This window comes from Macaca thibetana, chromosome 10, assembly GCF_024542745.1.
Source record: "Macaca thibetana thibetana isolate TM-01 chromosome 10, ASM2454274v1, whole genome shotgun sequence".
Taxonomy (NCBI): domain Eukaryota; kingdom Metazoa; phylum Chordata; class Mammalia; order Primates; family Cercopithecidae; genus Macaca; species Macaca thibetana.
The window spans coordinates 11,321,205-11,333,277 of NC_065587.1; positions in this window are offsets into that span (position 1 = coordinate 11,321,205).

Consider the following 12,073-nt stretch of genomic DNA (forward strand, 5'->3'; position numbering starts at 1 on the left):
CAGCCCGCGGCCAGCTCCTTAAAATTAAGGGTCGTGCCTGGGGGAGGGTCCTGACCCCTCAGCATGGGGGCTGCGTCAGGAGTAAGAAGGTGGGGGGGTGGCAAAACTGACCACCCCCGTGTCCCAGGTGACTGCTCTGCCGCATTCCACCCTGGCTTCCCACTGAGATCCAGGTCGGGGGTGTTTACCCCACTGTCCCGGGAAGGGGTCACCCACCTAAGGCCCCAGCTCTTAAACGGTAGAGCTGAGCTAGAACCCAGCTCTAGAGGTCGCTCCACCTCCCGGACTGCCTCCCCACTTCTCATTCACACCCCTGCTCCTTCCCACCCTCCTAGGCTTGGCTGAAAGGCCACCTCCTTCAGGAAGGCTTCCCGGAGGGCCCCCAGGTGGAACAGATGCACCTCCTCCAGGAAGGCTTCCCAGAGGGCCCCCAGGTGGAACAGATGCACCTCCTCCAGGAAGGCTTCCCAGAGGGCCCCCAGGTGGAACAGATGCACCTCCTCCAGGAAGGCTTCCCAGAGGGCCCCCAGGTGGATCCAGCTGCAAAGGCTTCAGTCTCGCCACTTCCCAGGACCCTGTCACACCGATTCCCCCAATCCCATGCTCCTCAGGCCTGTCTCCCTTCCTATCTCACCCAAGGGCTGTGGACTGGGGAGAGGGAGTGTTCAAGGTTATAACCTCCTTTTATTTGTTCATTTGCATGCAGTCAAACAAATTAAAGGCATCAAGACTCTCCTCAATGCAGGCCAAATGGTCTACTCACTGCCTCACAACGCAGGAAGCATTTAGTGAGCACCTGCTGTGTGCTAGGCACCTCTTTAAACCGCCTGGAGTTCCACCCTTTTGACCCCATTTTACCGATGAAGAAACTGAGGCCAGAGATGAGCTGCCTGGCAAAAGTTACTCTGCTGGGAAGCAGTAGCCCCCCCAGTACGAGTCCAGTGCTCCCAACCCCTGCCCATATGTCATCACGCTGGGCTGCCCAGCACAACCCTCTCCACCTCCTGGGAGAATGTGTGGTGAGGGGCACCAGGGGGATGCTGAGGGCTGCCTTGGGCACCCCCATGCTGGCAGATAGTCACAGCTTTAGAGAAAGGTGCACTCTGGTTTGATCCCAGCTCTGCTGCTTCCTGACTGAGGATGGGAAGCAAGCCCCTTAACATCTCTGAGCCTCAGGTGCCTCATCTGTGAAATGGGGATAAGGGTTCACACTTTGCAGGATGCAAACCATCTTTAAAGGGCTTAGCACAGTGCCTGACACATAGTAGGTGTCCAACAAATATTCATCCCTTTCTAGCTTTTAATCTAAGGAGACAAGACAAGCCTTTGTAACCAGACTACAAGGCAAGGTCGTGCAAGCACGCAACGGGCTGAGAGGTGTCTTATAGGTGTGAATTCAGCAAGCCAGACAGCCCTGCGGGTGGGACGGATTTATATCAGATCAGAGTGGGCTTTAGATCAGGAGTCTTCAGGGAAGCCTCATCAAAGGCGAGAGACTTGAGCTGAGCCTTGAAAGCTTGTACAGGATTGAGATAAGAAGAGAGAAGTGGGTAGAGAAATGGCATCAAGGACGGAGAAGGCGGCCGGGCGCGGTGGCTCAAGCCTGTAATCCCAGCACTTTGGGAGGCCGAGACGGGCGGATCACGAGGTCAGGAGATCGAGACCATCCTGGCTAACACAGCGAAACCCCGTCTCTACCAAAAAAAATACAAAAAACTAGCCGGGCGTGATGGCGGGCGCCTGTAGTCCTAGCTACTCGGGAGGCTGAGACAGGAGAATGGCGTGAACCCGGGAGGCGGAGCTTGCAGTGAGCTGAGATCCGGCCACTGCACTCCAACCTGGGCAAGAGAGCCAGACTCCGTCTCAAAAAAAAAAAGGAGGGAGAAGGCATGGAGGCAGGAACAAGGTAGCATGGCAGGCACTCCATGTCCTGAGAAGCTGAATGCACAGCTAGAAAGCCCCAGGCCTGGAGGGTGAAAGAAATCAGGCAGCACGATGGGGAGAAGATACCAACCATCGCCAACTTCCTCCCATTTTCCTCCAGCGACATTTTCATAAAGCAAAGTTCAGAAGGCTGGACAGGACCTGGAGAAGCCACCAGACGGTGAATTCTCAGGTCTGGGTCCCTTCACCTATAGTCCTCCGAAGTGGCCACCCTGTCCCTGCTTGTACACCTGAGGTGACGTAGATCTCACCACCTCCTGGGGCAGCTTCTCTGCTCTCTGGTATCTCTGATCATTCAAAGCTCTTTTATAGATTTGAGCAGAAATCTGCTACCCTCCGTGATCTGGGCCCCTTCCTTGTCTTGACCGGACTAACACTCCCACCTCAGCCTCCTTCAAGCATCTATACTAGCAGAAACCCCTGTTTTATATCTAACCTAAATGCCTTATGTTTCTTTTTTTCTTTTTTTTTTTTTTTTTTTTTTTTTTTTTTTGAGACAAGCTCTCACTCTATTGCCCAGGCTAGAGTGTAGTGGCTCAATCACGGCTCATTGCAGCCTCGACTTCCCAGGCTCCAGTGATCCTCCCACCTCAACCTCCCGAGTATCTGGGAACACAGGCACACGCCACCACACCTAGTTAATTTTTTGTACTTTTTGTAGCGACGGGGGTTTCACCACGTTGCCCAGGCTGGTCTCGAACTCCTGGGCTCGAGCGATCTGCCCACCTCAGCCTCCCAAAGTGTTGGGATTACAGGCATGAGCCACCACGCCTGGCCCATGCTTTATGTTTCAACTAAAACCCTAGGCCAAGTGCGGTGGCTCACACCTGTAATCCCAGCACTTTGGGAGGCTGAGGTGGGTGGATCATCTGAGGTCAGGAGTTCAAGCCTAGCCTGGCCAACATGGTGAAGCTCTGTCTCTACTAAAAATACAAAAATTAGATTGGCGTGGTGGCAAACGCCTGTAGTGCCAGCCACAGGGACGCTGAGGCAGGAGAATCGCTTAAACCCAGAAGGCGGAGGTTGCAGTGAGCTGAGATCATGCCGCTGCACTCCAGCCTGGGTGACAGAGCGAGACTCCATCTCAAAAAACAACAAAAAAAACTTACTTGTCCACTGTGTCACTATTCTGTCCACCCCACTATCCACCCAGGATAGGGAGTGGGTTATATGGATATGAGGGATGACCCTGAAACCCACTGGGGCTGAGAGTACTACTCCATGTCTCAGCAAGAAGCAGGACTGGGGAGGTCCCTCCTGAGGGCCCTTGCTGACTGCAGGAGTTTCGTCCATGCATTACTGCTATTTATATTGTGCCTGGTAATTGCAGAAGGCTGCATCAGCCACACCTTTGTTGGTCCCACCATGTCCTGGGAGTAGGGCTGCCAGGCCACTGCCAGTGGGCGGACAAGGTGGACCCTGGCCTGGAGCCCCCTAATGCACCCACATGACAAATGAACCAGGCTCCCTAGACCCGGAATCCCCTGCCCTTTTCCAGGGACAAAACCCAACCAGGTTCTTCCTCACTACTGCAGCAGCTGCTGGGCCCAGGCTCACCTCCGCCTCCCAGAACTTGTTTGCAATTGTAGTGGCTGGATAGAAAGGGATCTTCTGTCCATGGGGACAAATAAACAAGCTGGGCTGAAGGAAACTGGGGCAGAATTCCTGCCCTATGACATGAAACGAGGTCCCTTCCAGGCCTAAAGATCTTAATAGCACAAGGACAAAGATTCCAGTATGCTCAGAATTCACACTGATTTATTTCTCAAATGCTCACAGATGCTCTATCTGTGCCAGGCCCTGGTGTAAGCACTTGACAAAAATTAACCCCCTTAAGTCTTACTATAATCTTGTAAAATCAGACCAGGTGCAGTGGCTCATGCCTGTAACCCCAGCACTTTGGGAGGCCCAGGTGGGTGGGTCACTTGAGGTCAGGAGTTCGAGACCAGCCTGGCCAACATGGCGAAACCCTGTCTCTACCAAAAAATACCAAAACTAGCCAGGCATTGTGGCATGTGCCTGTGTAGTCCCAGCTCCTCAGGAGGCTGAGGCAGGAGAATCACTTGAACCCCGGAGGCGGAGGTTGCAGTGAGCCAAGATCATGCCACTGCACTCCAGCACTCTGGGTGACAGAGTGAGACTCCGTCTAAAAAAAAAAAAAGAAAAGAAAAGAAGGAAAGAGAAAGAAAGAAAGAGAGAGAGAGAAAGAAAAAAAGGGAAAGAAAGAAAGAGAGAAAGAAAGAAAAGAAAAAAATCTTGTAGAATCATTGCTACCATTTCACAGGTGAGAAAACATTGGCACAGAGAGGTTAGGTAACTTGCTCAAGGTCACACAGCTAATAAATGGAAGGGCTGGGATTCCAATTCAGGGGGTCTGTGCTCTTAACTAGGATCCTAAGTTCTAAGACTCAAAAGCTCTGAAAGTCCACGTTTCCAGGATTCCAAACTGACAGAGTGGCTCCACCTACTAAAGGAGGAAGGGAAATGGCCTGAGTTCCCCTCCTGCCATGGGCCACCCCGAGGTGGAGCACATTCCTCTGGGACATGGAGACGGGCCTCTCTCACCAGCCCTGCTCGGGCCCCAGAATCCCAGTCATGCTGCAAGCACTGATGTGGCCTAAACACCTAAGAACCAGGCCAAGACAGGAGCACTGGACCCCAAATGTCCCTGGCCTGGGAGCAGTCCACCATGATAGGAGAAAACCAATGGCAGAATGCAAGCTTCAACAGTCCAAAAGCATCTGTTAATCACCTACTGCATATCAGGCCTGTGCCATGGCTGGAGGACATTACCAGATGGAAAGTCCAGAAGCGCTGACTGTGGGTGAAACAGAGATTTGGAATGAGACCCTAGGGAGGATGAGCCAGATGCTGGGCTTCCAATATGTGATGGGGCAGGCTGAACCCTGGCACCGGTGGGCACCTTGATGGGTTTGAAGAGGCCAAGATGGACCCAGAGCCCAGTCTGGAAGGTAGTGGCTGGATTGTTCTGCAACTTAAAGAGAGAAGAACTAGAAGGTCCAGAGAGAAAAGAGTGGAGAGGGAAGGGAGAGGAGAGAAGAGATTGCAAGATGGAGAAGACCAGGGACACGTGGAGGGGGATGCACCTGGAGGGATCCCCCAGAAGCGGGGGGACTTCGATTTGAAGTGGTTTGCATGGCTGCAGTGTCAGTGTCCCTCCCCTGCCAAGTCCCCAGGAACATCTGCTGGACACACAGGGGTACTCAGTGTGTGGATATCAAGAAAGGAGCCGAGCTCCCCTTCAGTGCTGACATGAACAAGAACAGCCCTGGGCAGGTCACCCAGTCCATCCCCAACTGCACTAAGCCAGCAGAAGCAAAAGGTCAAAGCCAGATGGGTCCAGGAGAACACTGGCAGCCCCCCAAGATTGCTGCATCCATGGGAATCTGGGCAGGAAGTGTGGGGGTGGAGCTGGCTTACCTAGCTAAGGAGTGGGGAGCCCCTGGGCCCGGCTGCGGGTGTCCACTTCTTCCATCAGCCCATTTAACTCCCAGCAATCCTAGGTGACAGGGATCATGCAGCTCCATTTACACTCGGGAGAACAAGAATCCGGAGAAATTAAGTAAATTGCCCAGAGTCACATAGCTAATGAGCAGCATAAACAGGATTCTATGCCAGAGAGAGAGAGAGAGAGAGTGTGTGTGTGTGTGCGTGTGTGTGTGTGTGTGTGTGTGTGTGAGAGAGAGAGAGAGAGAATGGTCTATCTGCCCTGAACAAAAGCCTGGAGTGGGGCCAGAGCATAACTGGGGACAGACCCCAGGAACCTCAAGTTCCTGCCAGGTGGGAGGTCCCTGACTCTCAACCAAAACAGGTAGTTGATCCCTGAGGAGCTTCCTGGATGGGGCTCAGAGAATCCAGTCTCTACTAACAATACAGAAATTAGCCGGGCATGGCAGCGTGTGCCTGTAATCCTAGCTACTCGGGAGGCTGAGGCAGGAGAATTACTTGAACCCGGGAAGCGGAGGTTGCAGTGAGCTGAGATTGCACCGCTGTACTCCAGCCTGGGCGATAGAGCGAGACTCCATCTCAAAAAAGAAAAAAAACGAAATTGAAGTCAAGAGAGCTGGTGTGACAACAGTTACACGCCAGGCCGTCAATCGGTAATGTCACTGGCCACCTACTAAGTGCCACCTGTCGGCTATACAGAAACAGATGAACCCCAGCCCTGTGGGGAAACAGCCACATCTGGACAACCTGGGTTTAAGCTCGGAAGAAAGGAGCTAGGAGCCCCCAGGAGGAAACGATATTTTCTGGGGTCAGACCAAGAGGGCCAAAGAAGGCTCCACAAAGGGAGAGACAGTGAAGGCCTGGAAGGGACAACAGGTGGTGGGCAGATCCGAGTTTTCCTGGCCAAGTATTGGCCAAGGGTATTGGATAGCAGGAGGGCATCAGGTCATGAGGGGCCGGGCGCGGTGGCTCAAGCCTGTAATAGCCATGGGCGGATCACGAGGCAGGAATCGAGTCCTGCAGAGAAATACAAAAAATAGCCGGGCGAGGTCAGGCCTGTAGTCCCAGCTAAAAGAAAGACAGGCGGAGCTTGGTGAGCTGAGATCCGGCCACTGCACCCAGCACAGAGCGAGACTCCGTCTCAAAAAAAAAAAAAGAAGACATGAGGGTCTGGGCACAGTGGCTCACCCCTGTAATCCCAGCACTTTGGGAGGCTGAGGCAGGTGGATCACCTGAGGTCAGGAGTTCGAGACCAGCCTGGCCAGCTTGGTGAAACCCCATCTCTACTAAAATACAAAAATTAGCCAGGCGGGTTCACAGGCACCTGTAATCCCAGCTACTCGGGAGGCTGAGCCACGAGAATCTCTTGAACCTGGGAGGCGGCAACCTAGGTTGCAGTGAGCCGAGATCGTGCCATTGCACTCCAGCCTAGGTGACAGAGAGAAACTCTATCTCAAAAAAAAAAAAAAGAAGAAGAAGAAAAGAAAATGACATTAGAGGAAGAGGTAGAGGAGGGACTGAAAAGCCCAGCTTAGGAGCAATGGAGCCAGAGAGGAGAGCGGACGACGAAAAGAGCAGAAATCACCTTGGGGTGCAGGGGGTGGGGACCCTCTGCCCTTGCTGGCTTCTGTCTACCTCTGTCTCTGTCTCTTTGGGCGTCTCCCTCCTGCTTCCTATTTCCCTTGCCTGGCTCCCTTCCTCCTTGGCTGTTTCTCTGTCTTACCTTTTCTCTGGCTCTCTCCATGCCCCTCTGTCTCTCTGTCTCCCTAACTCTTCCTGTCTGTCTCTCTTGCTCTCCCGTCTCCCTGCTCTGTGTGTGTGTGTGTGTGTGTGTGTGTATCTCGCACACATGTGCCCTCACACTCTTCCTTTCTGCCATTCCTGCTGCTTGGAGAGAGAATAATAGAGCAGGCAACTATCCCTTTTATCCTCAGCTGGACAAAGTCCCAGCACCCCAGCAGTCAAGCTTCCAGGCAAACACCCTCAATGTCGCCATCAAGGAGAGACGATGAGGCCTGTGCCATGGGAGTGGGTCTCAGACTGGAGGTTCTGCAGTTGGCCAGGTCATTAGTGTAAGTCTGGGCCCTGCCCTGTGGTCTTTCAAGCCCTGATGGCTTAGGATGGGCATTTGAGGGAGCAGGCAAGCTATGCCCAGAGGCAGAAGAGGCAGCCTCAGCCTCCCAGGGCACTTGAATTCCACTGTCAGGGCTACAGTGCTTTCTTGCAAGGTTTTGATCATTGTTAAAACCAGAACCTCCTGGAAAGGATTATTCAGTCCACTTCACCAGCTGAGGCCAGTTCTGTGCCTTTGCCAGATGTGGGTTTGGGAGAATATTCACCAGCTCTGCCCTCGGTTCGGCTGTGGTCTTATGGGGGTAGAAAAGGCTATCATCAGATGTTGCCACGTAGAGAGTGCCTTTGTCTCCCTCAGGCCCGACTCCTCTGTGGCAACCCTGGGCAGAATCTGTGGTCTTTCCCTCCAAACTCCTGCCCTGTCTTCATGGCCCACCTCTGTGCCACCCCAGCCAGACTGGGAGCCCTACGAAGCAGGACCCATTTGTAGAGACCAGAGCTGGGCATAGAGGGAGTGCCAGCAGGTTTGCTGAAGGAATGAATGGGCAGTGATCCTCACACACAGGAGGCTGTGATGGGGCAGCTTTGCCTCTGCAGCAGCTACCCCCCAAGTTCCCACTGTGTGCCAGGCACAGTTTGGGCCCTGGAGGTACAGCAGTGAGCAAAACAAAGTCTGGTCCTCTTGGAGCTTATATTTTAGTGGGGAAGTCAGAAGATAAATAAGTAAAATATATTAGTACATCAGATGCTGATCCACCTGTAGAGCAAATTAAAGCAGAGGTGGTGGGTGGGGAGTGAGGATCGGGTCAGGGAGGCTTGTCATTTTAAATGAGGTGGTCAGGGACATGGTCTGACTCAAATCCTAAAAAGTGGCAGGGAACAGTGGCTCACGCCTATAGTCCCAGAATTTCGGGAGGCCAAAACAGGAGGATCACTTGTGCCCAGGTGTTCAAGATCAGCCTGGGCAAAATGGTAAGACCCCATCTCTACAAAAGCATTTTTAAAATTAGGCTGGCATGGCCCTGCAAGGTGGCTCACGCCTGTAATCCCTACACTTTGGGAGGCTGAAGCAGGCAGATCACGAGGTCAGGAAATCAAGACCATCCTGGCCAACATGGTGAAACCCTATCTCTACTAAAACTACAAAAATTAGCTGGGCATGGTGGTGTGTGCCTGTAATCCCAGCTACTCAGGAGGCTGAGACAGGAGAATCTCTTGAACCAGGAAGTTGGAGGTTGCAGTGAGCCAAGATCACGCCACTACACTCCAGCCAGGTGACAGAGCGAGTTTCAGTTAAAAAAAAAAAAAAAAAAAAAATTAGCCAGGTAGCCAGAAGCTTATGCCTGTAATCCCAGCACTTTGGGAGGCTAACGCAGGCGGATAACCTGAGGTCAGGAGTTCAAGACCAGCCTGGCCAACATGGCAAAACCCCATCTCTACTAAAAAGTACAAAAATTAGACGGGTGTGGTGGCAGGCGCCTGTAGTCCTAGCTACTTAGGAGGCTGAGGTAGGAGAATTGCTTGAACCTGGGAGGCAGAGGTTGCAGTGAGCCGAGATCACACCGCTGTACTCCAGCCTGGATGACAAGACCAAGACTCCTTCTCAAAATTAGTTGGGCATGGTGGCATGTGCCTGTACTAAGTGCCACGTGTCGGATATATACTCAGGAGGCTGAAACAAGAGGATAGCTTGAGCGCAGGAGTTCAAGGCTGCAGTGAGCTATGATCACGACACTGCACTCCATCCTGGGCAACAGAGTGAGACCCCATCCCAAAAAAAAGAAAAAAAAGTCCTAAAAAGCTTGCCCTGGGTGCTATATAGAATAGACCGGGGGAAAGGTGTCACTCTGGAGCAAAAGGACCGTGCAGGCTCCTTGGTTCCTGAAACAAAGGGCCCTGACACCCGCACCCACCGACCCAGCTGAGGACCCAGATATTTCTCCAGGCTAGCTGAGCAGAGCCTGGGCTCCAGCTGTCCTGCCAGCCACCAGGCGCCTCTCTCAGCTCCTCCCGTCCATCTCTCATCTCTCATTTTCTTACACCGGCCCCAGCACACACTCTCACACACACTCTCTCCCTTTCATAAAACCTTTCCAGGAATCCCTTCATGGAGGACAGACACAGGCCACAGTGTGGGGTGTTGGGAGGGATGGAGGAAGCAGATGCACACTCTCTGAGGGGGAGCTCCCTGCTGGGAGCACCTTTGAAGATGTGCCCTGAACGTGGGCGTGGCCATCCACGGATTCAGAAGGGGGGGCCCTTCCAGTGGGGGGCCCAGCCTCCGATTCCATTTGAAAGTTGGCATAAATTATAAATAGACATTTGGGAAGCAGATAAGCCAACCCCTATGAGGCACAGACTTGACCAAGAGTCCTCAGGATATCCGATGACTAGCAGGTCCTCACTACCCTCCCATGCCTGTGAATTCCCTGACTACCCTCACCAGGCCCCAGCCTGCAGAGGGGAGCAGGTTCATCACACACCTCTGGCACATGCAGAGCAGGAACCAGAGAAACCAAGAAACTGGCCCAAGGTCACACAGCAGAAAGTTACATGGCAGGGCCTGAAAGCCAAGCCCACGCCCACCCCACTCCCCTTGCCCAGCTAGGTCCAAATAAGCCCAGAGCCCGCGACCACCTCAATCTCAGCCTGCAGACGTCTGGGGGTCCCCTTGCACCCTGACCCCCCAGAGCAAACTTGGGGAGTGGTCTCTGATGTTTAACTCAGAGCATTCGCCTCCCAGGCATGCAGCTGCCCTCCCCCCAAGGGAGAATAAACCCATGGAGACACTGACACACAATCTCACACTCCCACGTGTGCACACACAGATACACACACTGACACATTCACACAGACCCACAAACACCCTCACGTGTACACCCAAACAGATACCACTTTTATTAAATACACTCTCACACCAAGATACGAAATCACACAAATACGTTCACACTCTCTCTCAAGTACACACAGACACATCATGTTATTATTATTAAGTTCACACTCACACAAACACAAGCACAAATAGATCCTTTCCCAAATGCACTCAAGAAGGGGGAAAGACGTTGTCGGTACTAGAGACAGAGGGAAAAGAGAGAGGAGGAGGAAGACAGGAAAAAAATCAAAGGAGAGAGAAGAGGAGGGAACTGACTGATGGGGAGGGGGTAAGTTTAGAGCATCAAATAGGTGAAAAATTTGGGGAGAAAGACGGGAGAGGAGAGGGGAGAGATGAGGAGAAAGAGATAAGGAGATAAGGAGGCAATAACGGGACCGAGAAGGATGAAGAGGAGTGAGAGGAGAAGGGAGCCTGTGATTGGAGCCTAACTTTAGCTGCAGCAGCAGTGATGACTCACACTTTGGGGGGAGCATTGAGCCAGCTCCAGGTTTCTGTTTATATTCCTCGATGAGCTAAATATACAGGCAAGGGGTTCTTCTGTTCTGGTCCAGCAGCTCCTGTGTTCTTCCTCCCACCCTCGCCTCCCCTCTCCTCCACACACACTCAGAGCCCCTGCCTCCTCTCCCTCTCCATGCCCACAGGGTGCTGCCTGTGTCCTCCTGCAGCCATTGGCACACATCCTAACCTGGCCCACAGTTCTCCCCACCAGGGAGTCAGTGCCAGGAGCTGACCATGGGGTTGGGCTCTGAGCTTAGAAACAACATGGTCCAAAGAGCCCCTTTCTGAAGCCAGGAAATCAAGTGGAAGGGGGCGATGCTTGCCCAAGGTCACATAGCAGGCGAGTATAAGATGAACCACACCAGTCTCCTGTATCTGCTAGGCCAGACACTCCCCTAGGAGAAGGAAATGAAGGCTTGGGGTAGTGGGACTGAGGACCCATGACAAGGGGCTGGAGAGGGGAGAGTGGGGTGTGAAGGGAGAAAAAACAAGAGCCAAGGCTTGCAGACCACGGAAGAAGTGGAAGAGTGTGTGTGTGTGTGTGCACATGCATGCACTCTAAACCTGTTGGGGCAGGTGGAGGGGTGGTCAAGGGTCTTGGAAATAAAGGAGGGAGTGAATACCATTGGCAAATCATCTCTGGATCCCTGAGTCTAGGGGTCCCCCTGCATCCTGACCCTCCAGAGAAAACTGGCGGGGAGGGTGGTCTTCGATGCTTAACCCAGAGCATTCACTTCCCAGGCACAGAGCTGCCCTCCCCGAAAGGAGAAGAAATCCACAGAGACACTCGCAGCCCCACATGTGCACACACACACAGACACAGAGACTGACACGTTCACACAGACCTACAAATACCCCAAACACCCTCACATGTACACCCAGATACTACTTGTATTAAATACACTCTTACACCAAAGTACAGATTCACGCAAATACATTCACATTCCCTGTAGAGTACACACAGACACGAATGTTATTATTAACTGCGGAGGGGGAGGTGGTAGGGCAAGGTGCAAGTGTGGTCAAGGGTCTTGGAAACAAAAGAGAGACGGAATTTTATAGGCAAATTATCTCCAGACCCACAAGGAGCTCCTCTGACATCATCAGCACCCCCGATCCAGCTCCCTGCACCCCGACCTCCTGAGTCAGCGTTCAAGGCCCTTTGCTACCCAACCAGCGGGTCACAGACCTACAAAA